This window comes from Furipterus horrens, unplaced genomic scaffold (assembly GCF_987537825.1).
Source record: "Furipterus horrens unplaced genomic scaffold, mFurHor1.1.pri manual_scaffold_9, whole genome shotgun sequence".
NCBI lineage: Eukaryota > Metazoa > Chordata > Mammalia > Chiroptera > Furipteridae > Furipterus > Furipterus horrens.
In genome coordinates, this window is record NW_028327179.1 from 4,002,810 (window position 1) to 4,024,311 (window position 21,502).

The following is a 21,502-nucleotide window of genomic DNA, read 5'->3' on the forward strand; positions in this document are numbered from 1 at the left end:
CCCTGATTAGTGAGTGCCCTGAGTTTGAGTCTGTCTTGATATTTTCTTGAAAATCTCAGCTTTGAGAAGACTACCTAGGATTGCCCTTCTGTTTCCTTAGGTGTGCATAACACTTTCCAGCTTTCCTCCAGCTCAGGATACCTTTAAGAAGCTCTTAACCCCTACTTCAGCTGACAGCCCCCAGCTGAAGCACTTCCCCAGGTCTTGCTTATGTGGAAGGAGAGAAGGAAGAGTCATGTGTTATCAGATACTTTCTATTTGTCAAAGCATTCTGTGTTTTATTTTGCCCTTTTTATCTTTTAAAATCAGGAACTAGGCTGCCCTCTATTTGTAGAAAATGAAAGAATGAATCACGGCAACAATGAGGCAATTGAACTCGGGAATACGTACACGTTTGTTTGTGGTTGTATAATGTTCTTTTATGCATTTACAGATTCGGGAAGGTGGGGTGGTCATTTCAGCTGTGGCTTGGTTTGTTGCAGACTTTTTGTGCTTTGGAAGTCTTCCTTGGAACCGTCTGTCCTGCTCTAGTTTTAAAATAAAGCACATGGTCAGTAAACAGAATAGGATTTTTCTTGGCTCGAAATAAAATAATTATGCATCTGGTTGTTTCTTGAGAAAGATACTCAGTATTTTTAAAAAAATGTTTAGTGTAGATTGTACTCCTCTTATCAAAAAAAGTTTCTTTTTTATTTTTGAAATAATAGATTTGCTTATTACCATATGAACCATTTCTTACAGGTCTTTTTTAAGACTGTGGGACTCACCTGAGCATTGTACACATTCAAATTTTTTATATCAAATTGTTTTTCTCCTAGTCCTTATTACTTAAAAACTACTTAGTGAAACGCCTGTTTCTTTGGCCACCTTCAGTATTTCTTCTTCTGTGGCCTACATCTTTCTCATTTAGTTAACAACCAAGCACCTATTATTTATGTAAATGAGAGGGGCGGGGTCACTCACTTGCTCACGAAGGCCCTCACTGCCCTGTCATCTTCTTGAAGACTGACATGCAGGGTCAGGGAACAGCAAGGACAGTCGCTCTGAGGACCAACACTGCAAATAAAAACGCTGCTCTAAGAGTCTGATGCGTCCAGCTGCTGACGGGGGCGCGTGGAGGGAACCGGCCCCCACAGTGCACTGGCGTCGAGGGTCTAGTCAAGGAACACGTGATACTCACCCACGGACATGGAAAGCGGGGCGGGGATTGACCGCGGGGGTGCGGGTGGGGTCCATGGAGACCAATGGGGGAAAAGCTGGGACAATTGTAACAGAACAACAATAAAAAAAGAAATTGTTTAAAAATTTTTGACCCATTAAAAAAAGGAAACAAACAGGCCTTGAAAGACGGAGGGGGTGAACATTATTCAGGGTTTTCCACACGTGCGACTGACATTCCAGCAACATGAGACTCATCCCTGCATCTTCCGTTCAACCTGTTTCACGAGAAGAAAATGTCACCGTGACGGACTCGCCTCACGGAACTGGGCCTCAGGCGCCACATGTTCTCTGACGGCGCTCAGGAAGGTAACTCTTAAATCTTCCTGCCACGCTGGGCAAGGTTGATAGCGTAATAGTCAATATGGAGAACACTTTATTTTTTGCTTAGTGGAAACGTGTCGTGGAGACTCATTAGCTGATCAGTAGCCACGATTATTCTGCAAGGGTGCTCTGAAGGTTACAGATGGTTCTGGAACTCTCCAGAAGTGCCCCTTTCTGTTCAAGATTTGTGGAATCACTTAATTGCATCTCAAAGTCCTAGCTTCAATTTCTTCTTTCTGTCTCAAACTGATAATGTAGGATTTTTTGTGTTAACTAGTAACAGGCATTATTATTTGCACTAATAAATGAAGTCAGGTTTTATATTTATTGATTTCTGTCTCACAAATCTGTTTCCCCTGGAATCTCTGAGTAGTCTTCACCGTCCATTGCAATGCAGTGTTCAGTCTGCAGAACTCCCCTGAAAGTACTTTTCCTGCCTGACTGTGTCAGAGACCCTCAGAACAAAGCGCCTCGTTCAGCTGATGCCTCACTTGAAGGTACCTATAGAAAATGGCTTGAAACAAATTACAAAGCATCTTGAGTCTGAACCTCTGGCCCAGCTCAGTCACTGGGAATTTTTTTAGGTATTATTTGAGGTGAAGGTCCAGTGATGTGTCTATTCTCAGCCACTAATGGATAAATGATGAAAGAATTCTAAGGTCTGTGCTGGTGAACTCCGTGCCGAGTGCCAGTCTTGGGCGAGCAGAGACGTAAGGGGTTTGCATCTGAAAGGGAGCGGGCGAGAAACTATTTATGGCAGTGAAGTGGTCAGGTAATGCAGTGAGACTGTGAGGGCTCTGTAAGTACACTCAGAAGATAGGATGAATCCTGGCCCACCTTAGCTCCTGGCCCAGATGAAACATCTGCGCAGGTCTGGCCGGCGTGGCTCAGTTGGTTGGGCAGCGTCCTGTAGATCAAAAGGTTGCCGGTTCGATTCCCGGTCGGGGCACATTCCTGGGTTGTGGGTTCGGTCCCCTGGTTGGGGTGCATATAAGAGGCAACCAATTGATGTTTCTCTCTAGCATCAATGTTCCTCTCTCCCTCTCTCCCCACTTTCCGTCTCTCAAATCAAAAAATAAAGATTAAAAAACATTTGCAATGCATGCATATATATGTGATTATTTTATTAATTACTAGTATATATTGAACACTAGCACTCACTGCTTTTCATTTTTGAAGTATATAATTTAATCTTTACATGAAGCACGTGATATCAACATTTTGCAGGTAAGACAGAGTGAAGTAAGCCCATGTGTACTAGAATTTTGCTTATGTTTTTAGAGAGGCCATCTACTCATTAAAGGAAATGAGGCATATGCCTTTAAGAAGAAGGGGTGAAATATTTACAACATCTAAGATTGTGTCCCGTTTAGGCAGTTCTTTGCTATTTGTGCTTTGGGCATTTTCTGTGGAGCCGAGTTGCCGCCAGGGAGACTTGTGTTTTTCGACGCTGCCCGGTCTCGGAAGCCTTGTAACCCCTGAGTGTTCACGCTTGGGATGTAAAGGCTTCAGAGCGTGTTTCACAAAGTGAGTTCCAGGTAACACGTTTCATGGGAAAAAATTCCTAGGAAGTAATAAATCACACGTGGACATGCCTTTCATTATTTAAAATGGAGTGTGTGCCCCCCCGGGCTCAGTGGTGAATGAAAGTCCAGGGGACACACTCCCCCGAAGCCCCGTGAAAGGGGGGAGCCCACGCCCGTGCGTTTATTTCAGGTGTTTTGATACATTCAAAAAGCAGCCGCGATGGCAGTACAACTTACGTTTAGCTGCAAAGTTTCTGTGTTCTGCGCTTCATTGCCCGGCTCCCCACAGTCTAGGACGGATCTTTTCCTGCCTGTGCGCCATCTGGAAAGATTCAGCTCCCTCTTCACCGTCCAGGAAATGCCCTTCCATCGGGGTTCCTGTGACTTAGTGTCTCTCACATGGTCCTTCTCTATCGCACCCCGACACGTCTGGGACGCAGGAGGCACCTGTGGAGTAAGTTATGCATTTAATTAACTTAATAAGGTTTTTATTTAGTTTTAAGTATTTGGATGATTGTTATAAACACCTGAAATGATCTGGAAAAAGGGAAATTAAGATCATGGTTCAAAAGCTTTGGGAATACTGGTTGAGTCCTTTTTTTTTTTTTTTTATTGCGTGAATTCTAAAGTGAGAAGGATTATGAAGAAATGACTTTTTAAAATTTAAAACATTTTGCTATGGAGATTTTGACACAGTGAAGCTGAATGTCACAGTGAACACCAGTATACCCACTAGTGATATCTTTGCTAATATTTTCTAGCATGTATCTGCCCATCTGTTAACCCGTGGATCTGTCTTGTTTATTGATGATGCATTTCAAAGTAAATTGTAGACCTTTCCCCCTAAGGGCTTCAGCAAGCAGGTCATTAAGTCTTTTTTTTCTTTTGAGGTAAAATTTAAATACAGTGGACGAGTCAATCTGGAGGAAGAGCACCTTTGCTGAGCTCTGACCTCTGCACCCCCCTGTTTAACCCAGACCTCTGTAAAGATGCAGAGCCTTACCCTCACCCCAGAAAGTCCCTCACGGCCACTCCTGTCAGCCTCTGCCCTCGCTCCCCACACACAGCTGTTGTTCTGATTTTCCTTCACCACAGATTCGTTTTGCCAAAACATGACATCCTTAAGGAATCAAAACGCGTACATGTTTCGGTGAAAACCATAGAACGGTGTAGAAAGTCTGTGAGAAATGATCCCAAAGTGGCAGCTGGGGACCTGAGAGGCAGTGGGTGACGGAGAGCTGTGATGGCCTCGTGACGTGATGCGTGATGTGGGAGGGGAGCTGCACAGCCAGCGCCCCGTTAATTAAGCCTTCCTGCTGCTGCCCGTGGCGTCTGGCTGCACGGGCCTGACAGTCACTTCTCGCCGGGTGGTCAGCAAAAGCGTCACACTTCTCTGATCCCGAAAGCACACATTTCACAGAGGTTATAACATGGAAATTTGGCGATGGTTCCAGATGTTTTGCTTTTGTGATAGAATTGCTTAATATTTGATGGTTAGATAATCTATGAGAAAGTGTTGATGAGAACAGTTTTAATTATCGTACAATGAAGAAAAATAATTTGGAATGTATAAAATTACTTAGTATTAAGAGTCTTGGTATTTAAAATATAGCTTAAAAAAATCCTTACCTAAGGATACGTTTTATTGATTTTAGAAGGAGAGAAGAAGGGGGAGAGAGAGAAACATTGATTGTTTGCCTCCTGTATGTGCCCTGACCAGGGATCAAACCTACAACCTAGGTCTGTGCCCTGACCGGGAATCGAACATGCAACCTTTTGGTGCATGAACGATGCTCCAACCAACTGAGCCACTTGGCCAGGGCTAAAATATAGCTTTTTAATATAGTGTAGTTATACATCGTGGATGGTTATACAGAGCCAAGGAATCCCAGTTGTTACTCAGGTACTTTGTATATATAACTAATTATATTCTGAACTTGGGGCTCTAGAGAAAGAAATCACCAGTAAAATCTACAGACTAGCAGAACTCACGCTGGGGGTTGGCCTTCCCAGTTTTCCAGCTGCTGCACTTGACCCTAGCCTGTCTTTGTCTCTCTGTGTAATATGGCCGGACACCGAGTGCTCACTGGTGGGCTCTTAGATCTACAGACGCCACCTGCTCACTGTCCCTCTTTTCGTCCTCCTCCCCCGTTCTCTTCTTCCTTAAACACCGCTCATAAGACACGTCTACTGTCTCCCCACTACGGAACGCGGTGTTAAGTTGCTGGGGACGCGGTGGTGAGTAGAAAGGGCCTCACTGTTAGTAGGGTTCTACAGCTGCTCCTTAGGTTTGGAAACACTAACTTCTAACGAATCAGAGCTCATGAAGAACTCGTGCACCCTAGAGCTGGTGAGTGGGTTTTGCGGAGGACAGGGTGTGTTGGTGTAGGTGGTGACAGATTCTTGGAAGCTGATTGGCTGTTCCTACTGCTGACTTCATTCCTTTGGCTCTACCCCCGAGACGGCTTGTACCTGCCCCAGCCCTTCCGCGGCTTATGCTCAGTGTAGTCAGATGACTGTTGAGCTGTCTTCTTCTTTTAAAAAGTTGCACTTATACTTCTACAGATGGCTTTTCATTTGTTCTAAAAGTGACTGTTCTTGGCCAGAAAAGTTGGGGATTTCTGATGTGGCCTCTCAGTTTGCATGGTGGTAGAGAAAACAGAGTCGGAAGTCAGGAAGCTGGATTTCTTTTCTCCTTTTTATTGGCTGTGACTTTGAATCATTGACTTAAGTACTTAGTTTCTGTTATTTGAAATGAAATGCTTTTCAATTTAGGGCGAATCTCAGGAAAAAAGTAAGTGTAATTGCTTTAGAACAATTAAACTTTAATCTCCAAAAGTTAAAAATGGTCACACACTATCAGGTACTCCAAACATCAGAGCATTACCAATTACAATTTGAAATAACTTTTGCATTCTCCTGAAGCACGGATATAAAACAAAAGCCATCTATTTATCAGCACATACTGTGTTGTGCCAGGTTCTATACTTGAGAAGTTACATAACATCTATTTTAGAAATAAAGTAACTTAGGCTTGGTAAAATGGTTCTTCAGAGACTATTAATTAAAACTTCCTTTCCCCTCTACCCTCCCATATTTATTCTGGGCATACAGAGATGATAGTGTAGACTGTCTTTGAGCTCAGCATCCTCCAGCAATCACTCTGTTCAAGGGGGGTGTTCAGATTTATTTATTTACCCTTATATTATCAGAGGTGTGTGTAGATTCTGGAACAAGTTTGACTCAGAATTTGTTTAAATGTGGATTAATCTACACCAAATTTATGACACTTATGTTCAGCTAGAACATTTTATTAAATAAAAGAAGTACAACAAATTCTCTTGAATTGAGACTGTTACATAAATTAGTAATATTTATGGACGATTATGGGGTTCTCCTGCCTGGGCTCAAACCTAGCTCAGCCGGTATCCAGATGTGTGACTTCCTCTTTCTGCATCTTTTAAATGGGGACTGTACTGAGCCCCCCGGAAGACAGTGGTTGAGAGGGGTCCGTTTGGAGGCGCGCGGAAAGGCCCGGCACACAGTGACAGTGAAATAAGGATCAGCAAATACATTTTAACAAAGTTTCATTGTGGTAAAATGTGCGAACACATGAAATGCATCATTTTAACCATTTTTAGGTGCGCAGTTCAGCGGCCTTAAGTACGTTCTCGCTTTTGTGCGAAGCCCACCAGCATCCAATCCCAGCACTCGTCACGTGCCCCGACTGAAGTTTGTTCTGTCAAATGGTGACTCAGTGTGTGCGCCTTCCTCCCTCCCCACGTGAACAGGGTCTGCTCATAATCTCTACTCACAGAACAATTTTTTTGGGGGGGGTTAAGGGTGGTTACCTCGCTACCTCCAGTCCTCTTAGTAAGAAGTTTTTCTTTTTGTGTTTTAACTTTAGTAAGTGCATCAGTTAACTGCTACAAAATGTATACTCCAAGTTTAAATTCAGTTCTTTAATTTTTTTAACGTGATTTCTGATATTTTTATTCAGCTGAACTCTTGTTGTCTGGACTGCCAGTGTATTGCTTATCTGTTAGAATAAAGTTATTCCCCAGCTGCGGGAGGCGACGGCAGAGTAAGCGTGCCCCGGCAGCTAGAGAAGCGCGGTCCGCTCAAAGCGTCAGCACGTCCGTGCAATTAGGCTTTCCCTTTGATTCCTCCTGTGGCTGTGGCTTTTAGAAATTCGACTTACAGTTTCTTTGATGTAATTTCAGGCTGAGAATATCTTTGCAATACAATAATGACAAATCAGGTTATGTGAGGTGGGCCTTAATGAAGTGCGAAGGGGATGCAATAAAGCATACATAAGCTGTACTGTAAAGAGTGTGCGCAGAAATAGTATTATATTTAGCTTTAGGCATTTTAATATTTATATTGTAAGTGCATTTTCATAATATGTAAAGGTGGTTTTAAAAATGTCAGTGGCATTTAGAGCATTTTCTAAATGGAATTAGATGAGGGAACTTCTGTTTTCCTTAAAGGATGGGCATTGTCAGGCCAGCGTTTGGTTCAATATGTTTTGTGCTCACAGAACAGCCTTCGTTGTTGGAACAGCCATCACTGTAATTGTATCAAGAAGTTCCCGGGCATCGGCAGCGCGGAGCTGAAAGGCCCGCTGTGCACTCTCATTACCAGGAACGACACTTGTGTTAGTTTTGGTGCGATGCGAGCCTTTTTGTGCTGAAGGTTGTGGACATGTCAGATGAGGTCCACTGGGAGCCGAAGGGATGTATTTCAAATTAACCCTTTGAAGTCCTGGGTTCGTCACATAATGAGCCTGCAGTTTTGGGGGTCGTAGCACATGAGGAACGAAGAAACAGAAACGGAGAGGTGGTTAATTGGTAAACATACCTGTTCATCAAAACATACTTTCCTAGCATTGGGGGAAGATCAAGGTTTGCCGGGGGCCTGACTCCTAGACCTGCTGGGGGAAGTCCTCTTTAAGAAAAGAACACAGATACACATTTATGGACACAAGACGACGTTTATTTAGAATGAAAAAAGAAATGACAACAGATTACAGATATCCAAGAAGATAGCCAATGATATAATCACCTCATTTAGAAAAATAACATTTTTAAACGGCTGATCATACTCTTAAGCTACTTCTTTCTGCATCTATAAATGTCTAGCCTTTGATTGGGTCACTCTGTGACAATGCTTTTATAATATGGTTTCCAGTAGAGAGGCTGGAAATATGAACTAGTCTTTCCTGTAGCCTGGCTAATAAAATTGTGCTTTTATGATTGATAGTTGAAGTATAAAAAAAAAGGCAGCTTCCCTCCCAGACATGCTGTTTGCTGAGCTGCTGTAGTTTCTGAGAAGTTCTGGTTCATGTGCATCCGATCAAAAAGGAGGGAAGGAATACATGATGCATTTGCAGCTCTACGTGCATTATGAACTGTTCCTAATAAGTGAAAATTTCTGAGTTGACAAGGCAGCGATTCAAAACTGAATTATCTGCTGCCCTATTTCCTGTCTCGTGATTGGAACAGTTTTGCCCAGATTGGCTTCTAGTTGTGAACATTCAAGCTTTGTTTCTCCACCACTTACCTCGTCCCTCTAGCTCTGGTTCCCATGGGACACACGCATGTCCCCGTGGGCCTGTGACCCCAGACCTTCACTTCCTGTCTCTGGGTGCGTTGCGGCAGTGGGAAGAAGGCGCAGTCCTGGGAGCCGCTCCCACAGCAACAACTAGATACACCTGAGAGTGACCAAGAAGCACGCCCACCTGCCCACTAAACCCAAACTGTATGTGAGCAACACCGCCCTCCTCCGTCTTTGCCGGCCCGGGGTCGCCAACGTGACCCGCGCCGTCTGACGCGAGAGGAGGGCGGCTGAGGGCCCATCAGGGTGGAAAGGGAAGGGTTTTTATGCTTAAAACATCTTACTTCTGCAAACGATGAGAATGCACAAGGCCCCTGACAGCTCCCTGAAGGGGGCTTTGCAGCGAGGCGCCTGAGGCCTGGGCCCCATGCGCTCAGTTTGTGGGGCCCCGTGCGCTCAGTTTGTGGGGACTCCACCTGAGCAGACAGGTGCGCGCTGCAGCGATGGCCGTCGGCACCGGCCAGGCACCTGTGGCTACGGGTACGGGAAGTGCGCTTGGTGTCCCTGAGCACCTGAGCTTTAACGTGAGGCCGTTTCCATGACCTTAAATTTAACGCGGCGCATGTGGTCACTGGTTGCCGTACTGGACGATACTTTATGGATATTTAATGCACAGTTAGTGCTCATTTAATCCCGCGAAGGAGACTGGGTGTCATGTCACATCGTGCTTAACTTAGGGTGTCCTCTAGTTGTCACCCTCTCGGTTGCGACCTCAGTGCTGTGTTAGGCACGATGCACATTTATGGCTTACTCGGCGAAGCAGGCGGATGCCACAGACACGAACAAGGGCCGCGCTGCGCAGCCGTCTGCGTGGAACCGAGAGGCACCCGTGAAGTGTTCCGCTTACAGCTTTTGAGTGTCTTGCTGGAGAACAAACTTGAGCCAAATTACAAAGAAGAATCTTAAATTGTGGGTTCAAATGTGGGTTTTCAAAGTAGGGGCGAAACCCTTTTGTATTCCTTCCTTTGGAAATTTAATAGCGTTTCCAAAGACTGAAGGGCGGTGGACCCTTTGGTTGCGTGCTTACTGTTTTATTTGTCTAGCACGTAGTTTACCGGCCCTGGTGGTCGGCACCGGCTTCCAGGGTTCGGGCTCCACCTCGTCCTGCGGTGGCAGGACACTGGACACTGACTCACGGTCACTCAACTGGCAGAAGAAAGAGGAAACACGCATATTGTTCAGTACAGTCCTGTGAACTGCCACGGTGGCCTATGATTACACGGAATTGTCTGAAAAACTTTGCAATTTATATTCATCATAGGCCTAGCACAGGATAGGAAATTTTTATTAGCAGCGATGCAGTGAACAGTGACCTTTGAAGCACCGTGCATAAAGTTTCAATATGTACCTTAATGGGATAGTTAATGATTTTCTCTTCATGTGTTAGTGATTTTCATGGGCAGAGCGAGGAATGAACAGAAATCGGGAATAGATGTTCTCCGTACATCCGTGTGTAATAATTGTAACTAATATTTAGATCGACTAGATTGTTTTAAAAAAGTTGAGGTGAAACATATCATAGAAAAGTAACCGCTTTGAAGTATGTAGTTCATTGGCATTCAGACTTGTCATGTCTATTTAGTTCCCAAACATTTTCGTTATCCCCAAAGGAGCCCCCACACCCGGAATGGGTGCCCTATTCTGAATATTTTATAGAAATGAAAGAATACAACATAGGACTTCCTCCACTTAGCATGATGGTTTCAAGCTTCCTCCACATTGTATGAGTGCTTCCTTCCTTTTTATCGGCCGAGTAATACTCTATTGCATGGATATGCCACATTTTGTTTGCCCTCTCATCTATTAGAAAAACTTAACATACAATTGAAACTAGGCCCCTCAGTGATTTTTAAAATCAGTTCTAAGCCTTGATTGAGCATAAACATTTTTATATGTAGTTATTCAATACTCCCCAGGTATAGCTTACTGAAATATTACCAATATTTTATTTTCCGCCTCCCACGTCTATTCATTAATTTTTTATCCTTTGTTTTGTGTTAAATATCACAAGTGAAATTTCCTTTAAAGTATTTTTAATGTTAACAAGATAGTCTAATACACATGCTCTAAATTAATTTGATGAAGCATAGAATGATAAAGCTGGAAGAAAAAGAAAATTTGGTATCTATGAGGCTGATATCATTAGTTTTTTAAAAAGATATCGTTTGATAAGAAAAGAAGTCCACCTTAAAAATAAATACCCTTTTTATTCACCTGCCATAAAACGAAAAGTCATAAAAACCTTCAGATCTTAGGTTTTCAATATTCTCTCCCGTATCAGTGAATATACATAAAGGGTCAGCCTCACCAGAATTTTAAACTGTGTGTTCACTATGGTATTTGGCTTTTTGTTTTTTATCTGCTTTGCTTGGTTGGCCCTCACTTTTTCATATTCTAGAGTTTTTCATATAGAAAAGCATAAACATTGCCTCTGCCTTTGAAAATTATATAAAGTCTATTCTGAAATCCAGGACTTAGGACATATTTTATTTGTAGATGTTAAAAATTTTGTTTTCTCTTTGTACTTCTTCGGGGTCAGCACTTGTGTGGTTGGTTTGTTTTCAGATGGTCACTTGGTAACAATCTGAAAAATCCCAAGTAGCATTTGTAAAAGTTCCTTCTGATAGGTTCGTTCTTGCATTTTATTATTGTTTGTGCATTTTAAAATAGGCCATGGTTGTATCATATCTGCTCTTTGTCACTTGGCTTTCAAAATGTCTAACACCAGTTATATGCAAAATAAAGTAATTTACATTTTTATGACTGTGAAATTCAGTTCATTTTTCAGAATGAAGAAAAACCCCAAGTGACTTCTTTTAGCATAATTTGTTGACTCTGGTGGTTTGTCAGCTTGAAGGTAACAGGCTGCATTAGTTTTCTACTGCTCTCTAGCAAATGGCCACAAACAGGTGGGTTCAGACAACGTAAATTGATTACCTCACTGTTGTCAGAGGTCCAGCATTATGCTAATGGGCTGGCGTGGCTGGCTTCTGTGCCCAGTACCTCACAGGCTAAAATGAAGATCTCAGCCGGGCTGGGATCTCCCAGAGTCCTCTTCCATGCTCCTGTGGTTGTTGGCACAATGCAGTTTCTGGGGCTGTGTGATGGAGGGGCCCCCCCTTTTGTCAGCTGTTGCCTGGAGACTGCTCTCATTGCCTGGACGCCCGCTTAGGGTCTTGCTAGGACTGCTTGCACAAGGCTGTCTTCTTCAAGGCCAACCGGACGCCCTTTCTTCAGGAAGGGCCCTGTCCCTTGGAAGGACTCCCCTGATAAGCCCAGAATGGTCTCCCGCTGATGACTTGCACATGAGCTGCTTGGGAACCTCAATTACCTCTGCAAAGCCCCTTCCCATACAGGGCCTAACGGGGCGTATTCCTAGCCTCAGCCACACTCAAAGGGAGAGACCAGGCAGTGCGTGCCCGCCAGGGGCGGGGATCTTGGAAGTCCTTCTAGAATTTGCTGCCCACGCTGAAAGGTAAGTACCCAGGCAGTGTGAGCACCCCAGGGGTCAGGGATCTTGGAGGCCTTTCTAGAATCCCATCTTCCACAGAGACACTACGGGGAACTTTGAACTGTGTGTGTGCGTTTTAAAAATCAGTGCACTGCATTTTTTGGAGAGTTTTAAGTTTACAAAAAACTTGAACAGAAAGTACAGAGAGCTCCCATGTCTCTCCTCTCCCTCTCCACACACTTTGCTGCCTTCTTGGCATTCACTAAAACCGATGAACTGATACGGATGCAGTACGATGAACTCAACACCACAGGGCACGTTAGGGTTCACTCCTTGTATTGTTCAGTTCAGGGGTTTTGACAAACATGTAAGATCGTGCATCTGCCATTGTGGTGTCAAACAGGGTAGTTCCATCTGGGCACCCCCATGCCACCGGCTGCCACGGGACAGGAGAGAAGAAAGCACCCCGGAACTGGAAAGAGAAGTCCCTTCCTCCAGTGCCCGCTGTGGATGAAAGTCACCGTCATGTCAGCTGGCAAAGAGGGTCAGGTAGGGCCACGAAGGGTCCACTGGCCGCTGACAGGCGAGGCGTCGGTCACTGGCACCCTTTCTGTGCTGCTCTTCTGCGCGCTTTCCTGCAACTGTCAGGATGCTCCTGTGGCTTTGTTTCTAATCTGTGAGTGAGTGAGTTACATCGATTGGACTTTAAAAAGTTCACACGCCCTGCGTTCCTCGTGTGTTAGCTGTTGCTGGAGTTGATTTGGTCACGCTTTGTGCAAGGTGTTTATGTCTAGACCCGCGAGGGGTGGTGCGCGTCCTTTTCCCTTCCCGTAACGTCCGTCTGGTGGCGGCGACACCATGAAGTACGTCGGGAAGCGTCCTCTTTCTGAGCACGTTTGTTGGGGTCCGTCTCACTTCTTCCTGAAATACTTGGTGGAATGGACCAGTGAAGCCATCTGCTTTTCGAATTTTCTTTCTGAGAAAACTTGCGGTTACACATTCAATTTTGGGGATTGAGGATGGGTCCCCCCCCTTTTTTTTTTTGAGTCAGTTTTATAATCTGTGTCTTTTGAGCAATTTATCCATTTACTCTAAGTTGTCAAGGATGTTGGTATAGAATCGTTCCTCGTATTCCCTCATGATTGTTTTAATGCCTAAACATCTGTCATGTGCCTTCTATTTCTGATATCTGTAATTTCTGTCCTCTCTATTTTATTTCCTTCATCATTTTAAGTACATGTTTGTCACTTAAAACTATTTTCAAAAAAGACAGTTTTTGGTTGTCTGTTTTCTATTTCTTTGAATGTTTACTTTTATATTTATTATGTCCTGTGTTCCACGCATTTGATTTTAAGTTGCTTTTCTTTTTCTTTTTTTAACTTACAATAGAGATTTATGTTTTTTATAAAGATAGCTTTCTTCTAAACCAGTGGCTCCCAAATTCCATGGCAAACTGGAATTACCTAAGCATCTTTAAAAAATGCTAATGCCTCCTTCCCAGCCCTACACATTTGGAGCGAATTGTATACATAGACAGGGGGCTAATTTTTCTACATGTTTTGGGTAAAGAAGACACTATTAAGAAAACTCATGTCAAATTTTACTCACGTAACTCCATGAGAAATAGATGGCTTAAAGCATTATCTCAATTAAATTCCCATTTGCAGCAAGCTGCAGGAGGGTGTGTGTCTGGAATAGGACATGAGGTATCCTTCTTTGCCTATGTCATTTTAATATCTTATATTAAAGATCATGAAAACTTAGCTTTATTGAAGGAAAATATCCCTCTTAAGTTTCTGCCTTCTGTCAGCAGAATGATAAGTGCCACAGTGGTAAATCTGCTTGGCAGTATAATGAACTGAATCCAGCTTTTCAAAGTGAAAAGGAAAAAGATATTTTAAAATCTCCTGTGTGACTCCTTTCTCCTGTCCGTTGCTTATTTAGAAGCATATTGTTTGGTTTCCAGGTGTCCAGGACCTCATTCCTTTTCTTACTTAAAAATTAATTTCTAGTTTAGTTCCACTGGGGTTAGAGAAAGTCTTCTGAGTGACTTTAATATTCAAACGCCTTGAAATTGATCGAGCCCTTTCTTTGTCAAGGCCTGGCATAGTCTGTCGCCTGCTTAATTTTTAGACATTTCCCCCTTTTCCTAGGTTCCTCCCTGGGAGGGGAACCCTGTGGCGGTCCAGCAGAGTCCTTTTTCCTGCTTTAACTCATCACAGTGAACGTGCCTGCCCTAATCATGAACATCGAATCTGGTTCTTCTGAAAAGGAAGCTTTATGTTCGTGTGTGTTTCTATTTTCTGGGATTTCCAAGAACTGTTTTCTATGGAGACCAAAAGATTCCTTAATCAATGTTAAATCATACTAGCCTCTTAAAAGAACTGACAGATTTTTCACAGAGGTTAAGGTATCCTTTGCGTTCTTTTCTTTCTTTGGGTGTAAGTTGATGATTTTATTCATTACATTGACAATCTCTACACATTGTTTTAAAATTGGATTGAGACTCAAAAGGAACACATGCTTTTGTAATGGTCCTCACTGTAGTGTGTGTTGAATTTCGAAAGTTACTCATCGTTACGTGTTACCCAGGAGGACTGTTTCATGTGTTTGGTTACAGAGATCCGCAAACTTTTCGCTCTGGATTGATATCCGTATTGAAGCATAAATTTATCATTGGCGCACTGCTTTCTAGCAGACATTATACTCTAAGAGAATTAAGGATCGGAATTAATTTTCTGTTATGGAACGGTTGCTTCTTCAACTTTAATGCCTTACATATACACATTACTAAATTGGACAACACGCAGAAAAGTTGTTTAATTATTAGTTTAGAACATTAATTAATTACAACGTTTCCTAATAAAACTACAAGTGGAAACATTTAGGCGAGAATATTTCTGCATAAAAGCGACTTAAGCGGCAGAAGCTTGTCCGCACGTAGAAACGTCTGTTCTGAGTTACACGTGGCCCCCGCTTGAGCGCCGTTTTTATCCCAGCTTTGCACTGCTGTTCAGGACGCAGCGCCGAGGTGGGCGTTTTCGTCTCGGCCTGCAAAGGTGTGGAAGGCGAGTGTGGTCTCAGTCACACCTCTTGTTTCCCGCACAGTCTGGGTGTTGAGTTTTATTAGAGTATTTAAGATACGCGGTTGTCAGATATTACAGTCTTGCTGCTTATTTACATGAGGTGCCTTGGTGTGTGTGTTTAAATATTGACTATATACAGGCAGGTTCATTTATCATCTTTCTTACCCAGCGCCGTCTCTACATGTGAGAGGGTTTTCCCAGAAGACACTGGAGGCAGTATGGCTCTGAAGCTTTCCATTTCCATGGCTTTACTGCTGTGTAACGTCTGTTAACAACATTTTACTAGGAAAGAGATAAAACTCCATCATCCCGTCTTGTCCCATTGTGATTCTCAGCTGCAGGAGCAATGCCATGCCTCTAGGTCTGTGACATTGTTGCTCTGGAAAAACCTTCGTGTGCTTGTGTGTGTTTATGCATGGCTCCTCTGGGATAACGCTCTCTATTTCACGCCCCACGGCGATATTTTGGTAGCTCTATATCGACGCAGTAGATCAGGTCATGGGTATTTTTTGGATTTGCTTACAATAAGTAAGTCTCACAGTTACCGCCCAGACTGTCTTGGAATGAGCACATATTTGTGACCAACTTCAATGGCCAGTAGAGATAATTGTAAGCACTGCAAATTGTCCTCTTATTAGACCATCTTAAATATGCCGTTTATGGTCCATTTGCCATTGTTTATACACATGATGCCTTTTGTTCTTGCTGCTATAGAACCAGATGCTATTATTTAGCATTTCGAGGTAGAATGATTTATTTTTCTGAGTTATTACATCCTTAGTATATTTCCTTCTGTGATCTTGACGTTACTTAATTTCCATGTCTCAGTACCTTGCCCTCTGGAATAAGGATGAAATAGGTCCTTTTTTATGAGATTATGTTTGAAATTAAGTGAATTAATACACATAAAACTCTCAGAACAACTCTTGACCCCTAGCAAACTCAGTATGAGCTGTCATCCTCACTATTACGTTAGATTCAAGAATCACCAAGCCGGTGATCTTTTCTGTCCTTCTTTCTGTCCATTTCTGTACTAATGTATCACCTGCATCCCATACAGCCCACCCAACAGAGGTGTAGAAATCGACGATGTGGAGTGAGTTTACAGGGTTTGCTAGCCAGCCCCACAGCCCACCTTCAGAACTTGTCCATCTTTCCCAAAAATGCTCCACGTGCCCATCGGCGGTCAGTCCTCTTTCTGGCCCCCAGCCCCCGGCAGCCTGCTTTCTAATGCCATGGGTCTGACCTTCCTGGACACTGTCTTTGTGCAGCTTTCCCTGGGCCTGTTTCTGGCTGCATCCACGCCGGAGCAGGTGGGTACCCGTGTGTCCTTCCTCGGCGCTGCTGAGCGATGTTCCTCGCCTGTGTGGCCCGGTGTGCACGTCTGCTCCCCGTCGGAGGGGCTTGGGTTGTTTGCGGCTCTGGGTCCGGTGACCACGGCAGCTACAGATGTCCCTTTGCCGTCTCCCTGGAGACGTGCACTGGTGCTTCTCTCGAGTGGCTCCCTAGGAGTGGAGGTGCTGGGTTGTGTGGTGAGTTTATGTTAGCCGTTTAAGAAACCACCCAAGTTCTTCCGAAGCGGCTGCGTGTGCCATTTTACACTCCCGTCGGCAGCGTGTGAGGGCTCTAGTTTCTGCACATCCTCGCCAGTGTTTCTTGTTTGTTTATTTGACTAGAGCGGATGCTCGTACATGTAAAGCAGCGTCCCGTGTGGTTTCAGTGTGCCTTTCCCTAACTTCCCCAGAGCACATGCTCATGTGTCTACTCCAGGCTCCGCTCCCTCTCTGGGGGTGCGCCCACACGTGGGTGCAGAGCCCCCGTGCCTGGCCTCGGGTGGGAGCACTCGGGGTGCCCGTGGCGGTGGCTGAAGCCCGTCCCCTCGCCTGTGCTGCCGCCCCTGCTTCTGTCCCGACGCCAGGCCCTAGAGCCCGCGCCCAGATGCACGCGCGTTTCGGGGTCCCGGCGTCTGCGTCTGCAGCAGCGCTAGTGGGTTGGCAGGAGTCACTTAGAGACAGTGAATGAGGGGGCCGCCAGTCTGAATTAATAAATATGTGAGCAGAGACCGGAACAAAATGAGGAAGGAATCCAACTAGGTCTTTGGGGGAAGGCTTTTCAGACAGAACAGGCACAAGTGGGAAGATCCTCGGTGAGACCGTGTAAGCCAGGTGAAGGCCCACGTGGGAAAGCCAGGGGGAGGGGCGTGGGGCGCAGCAGGTGGCGGCCAGCCCTGCGTGGTCCAACGGGCAGGCCAGCTGTGGCTCCCAGGCTGCACTGGGAGCTCTGTGCAAACAGAACGCCGGGGCCAGAGCAGGAAGGGGGGCCGTGCATCAGTCTGGGGGAGAGATGGTGTTGGTGAGAGGGGGTGCCGCAGTGTGTGGGGGTGGCCAGAGTCTGGGGACGTTCCCAGGAGATTGTTCTTTGACTTGGGTTTGGAATAGGAGAGAGAGAAATCAGGAATGGTTCTAAGGGTTCCGGCCTAAGCAATTTGATGCATGGAAACATCTTGGAGACACGGAAGGTGTAGGAGCAGGCGGTGGGGGTGGGGGATCAACCTGTCAGTTTCAGACGCGTTACATTTGCGTGCCTGTTAGACATCTGGGTGAGGCGCGGCCTGAGGTGTTGGCATGTGAGTCTGGCTCGGGTGCAGACAGAACTGGGGTGTTGTCAGGGTGCAGACTTACAGCTATGGGTCTGAGCAAGGTCCCCTAGACACAGGTGGGCAAACCTTTTCCATAAAGGGCCACGTACACCTGGCAGTCCCTGTAGCAACGACTCAAGCCTGCCCTTGTTTTGTGAAATATTGTGACAATGAGCACGGGGGTGTGGCTGCGTTCCAACAGATCTTTATTTATAGAAAGAGGTGGGAGGCTGGCTGCAGCCTATAGGGAGTGGTTTGCTGACCTCTGAGCCAGGTAGTGGGGGGGGGGGTGAGAGAGAGAGAGAGAGAGATGGGGTGGGGGTTATAATTTATGATTATCCTCATTTAACTTACATTTGTGATTGGACAGATACTGCATGCAAAAACTGCAATAGGTAATATTCTAACTTTCTTTGGTCTTAGACACATGACTGGTATTTCTCTGATATTATACTTTATCAACCATTCTCTAGAATTTATGGTACAGGATCATGTGAAACACTCAGAACTCTTCAGACATTTGAGTATGAAGTTCTGATCAGAATTTTTAGTGCATTGTTCCAAACATACTCTGTGTGTGTGTGTGTAATCTAACGCGTGGGGTTGTTACCATGATGCAGTTGGAGCCTCTGCTTCTGGGCTGTCAGCGGGCCTCCGTGTTGGAGCACCTGCACTCAGAACAGGGGAAGTAGAGGCAGAGGGTGGGGAGAGAGCAGGTGAATCCCTCAGATCACTGCCGGGCCCTGGGACCTCTGAAAGCCAGTCGGTGCGCACTTCCTGGTGCATAGCTGCACACGATCTGTGTAGGCGCGCTGACTCCCTGGATCGGAGTGAAACTTCACAGGCCTTGCGTCGTAGCTCAGAAGGACGGCTGATTAGACATTCCCAGAAAGCTTGGTTAAGCTTGCATTTAATTGTTAGCATTGCGGTGCTGGCAAACTGTGCCGGGGATAATTTTTATTTTTTCCGATACTGTTGTACGCAGCAGGTGCAAGGAGAGATAGGAACTGAGGAACTACTGTAGATAGAGGTTTTCAGTTGCTTCTTACAGTTCAGACACCAGAAGTGACTGAAATTTTGGGATTGCTTACTGACAGGCATTGTGTATCATGAACTCACATTACTGTAGGTCATTGAATTAATTTCAGAAATACCAATTGACATCTTTGCTTTAGGGAATTGTTGACTGCTGGGTGATATGATTGTCTTTGTCAGATATGAAGGTTGAGAGTGAGTTTTATTCACATGCAGAGGCTTTAAGAATGAAGCGATGTCCTCTTCAAATTTAAATTATTTCCAGTGGATCAGAAGTGGAGTTCAGAGACTTTCTACCTTTTTTTTTTTTTTTTTTTTTCATGAGTTTTCCATGAACTGTTTTATGTAGTTGGTTATTCCTAAATGGAACACAGAGTTCCAAAAAACATTGAGAACACTTCAGAGTTCTGCTCAGATGTTTTCTGTTTTTATTTTTAGGAGAGGATGGTCATAGCTGGTACCCCGTGTGCCTGTTGGATTTGAAGGGACTTGTATTGTGTCCAATATAATGTGTTCCAGATGACATCATCAAGAAGTAAAACTTCTCATGGTCATTGCAGTCGTAGTTGGGCATGCCTCTTTTTTTGCTAAAAGGCTGCCAGTCATCCCTGAGACTCCCTGTATTTGTGGTGTTCACTGTGCCCACTGTTAGTTGTATCAAGTGGAACCTGATTCCTCCGTATACTATCTATTGGTTATCTTCTCAGATGAACTTAATTAAGTCCTTTGTACACTAAAATATTTTAGAGAACAGACTGACTACTGTGAACTCCCGTGGCTCTTTATTTTCCAGCCAAGCAGGTGAAGCGCCCGGAGCCGGGGCAGTGCTAAATACGGCGCTGGGTGAGCCCTCACAGTGACACACCGTCTCTCGATATTAGTTACTCAGTGTGTGTGTGTGGGGTTGTTCCAGGTATGGCCGTGACAATAATAGGTGAGTTCAAAAGATAAGCAGAAAAACCTTGAAAAGGCTTCAGAACAGCACAGCTAATTTTTCCCAGTTATTACTTTTCATTTAACTCTGATGGCAATTTCACATTCAGAATTCAACCTGCTTTTCAATTCCAAGGGTCCCAACTTTTAACAGTGTTCACGGGGAGGGGTCCTTACAACTTCAAGAATACGGAGTATTGGGTTTTGACTTGGCTATATAACTATGTGATTTTGAACTAGTTACTTAAAAATGTTGTCTGCTTTATTTGTAAAAAAAAATGTTGTTAGACTAGATTATTTTATTAACTATTTTTAAAAGCATGCCTATACTTTGAATACTTACTAATTTACCATGTGATGTACTGGATACCCTAGGAAGTACAAAATAATCAAAGGTAAACTATCTGACTTTAAGAATTGAGCCTAGTACTATAAGACAGCAGAAGATGAATGGCTTAAGTGAGCATCCTGTCCAATAAGGAAGAATGTGGTGTGGCTTCAGCTGCCTGAGGGACGGGCCCCCCAGAGGGAATGGTGCGTGAGCTGACCCAGCAAAGCTTTAGCTCTGAGGGCGGGGATTTGCTCTGTGAGGCTGACCAGGATATCTGTGCCTCAAGAGATGCAGATGAACGCTGTGTCCGTGGGGTGATGAATGGCCGGAACAGAGTGTTCTTGTTGGGAAGGCACTGGGAAGCAGGCTGTGTATTTTAGAGACCTGGAGGGTCTTGATTTCAATTTGATTTTGTAGTAAATGGAAGCTTTTAGATTGCTGAGCGAGTGAAGTGATAAAAACAGCATCTTAAGGAAAATGGTGATTCCATTTCATTCTGGGGGTCATCTATCGATACGAATAAGGGAATCTGATGTCGGGGCCCAGGACTACCAGCTGAGGTGTTTTATAGAGACGGAGTTGCAGAACAGGTGTCTGCTTCATTTCGTTTTGAATACATATGACATTTACGTGGTGGATATACGAAGGATCGGTCTCTGAATCTGCTATTACTTTTTGAAACAAGACTCTGTAGCGTGGGAGACAGCCTCTCAGAGAACATGTTTTCCTTGGTTTTACTCACCCAGCCAGCATTTCACACTGAGACCCTGAATACATGTTGGTTTAGTAACACGCCTGAGGTCTTCCCAATCCTGTTGTTTACTGGCATCATGAGGTGTCCCTCCTACCTCGTATGTGTGTGTATGGTCCCTAGGTTGGCAGTGTCATTGCTGTTTTGACCATGCCTTTCCTGACGTCTCTCTCGCTCAGTCTGTGTGGGCCGCGGGCGTGGGGTGGGGTGGGGGCTCCTGTTCAGCAGGCGTGGCCCACTGCCTGCCCGAGCCTACTTCTGCGCACATGCGCCTTTGGAGAGGGCATAGCCAGGGGGTCTCCCCTTATTTATTGCTAAAGGGTATTAAAATTCAGAAGGGTGTTAGAGCTGCAGTTCCACTCCTGCCTCCGTATCTCTGTATTCTTTTAATGCTAAGACTCTTACGACGCTACAGAATATGTTTATTTTTCTTGGAGGAACCATTTCATTCTACCTGGTGTTCTTGTTAGTGAGTGGGGTTCTCTGTCTCAGCAGAGTATCACTCCTGGGAGGCGGGAAATTGGTTTTAATTGCTTTTGCTCCCCACCAGCACTTGGCACCAGCTGGCAGTCAGAAAGGATTTGTTGAGCTAA

At 44.7% G+C, this 21,502-nt stretch overlaps 1 protein-coding gene and 1 pseudogene across 2 annotated transcripts in view; one reads left to right on the forward strand and one right to left on the reverse strand.

Moving 5' to 3' along the window:
* IMMP2L (inner mitochondrial membrane peptidase subunit 2) overlaps positions 1-21,502 on the forward strand; it is a 578,935-nt gene that overhangs the window by 75,179 nt on the left and 482,254 nt on the right. The gene's annotated exons all lie outside the window — the stretch shown is intronic.
* The window catches only part of LOC150001209 (uncharacterized), a 61,099-nt pseudogene continuing 49,028 nt past the window's right edge, over positions 9,432-21,502 (reverse strand).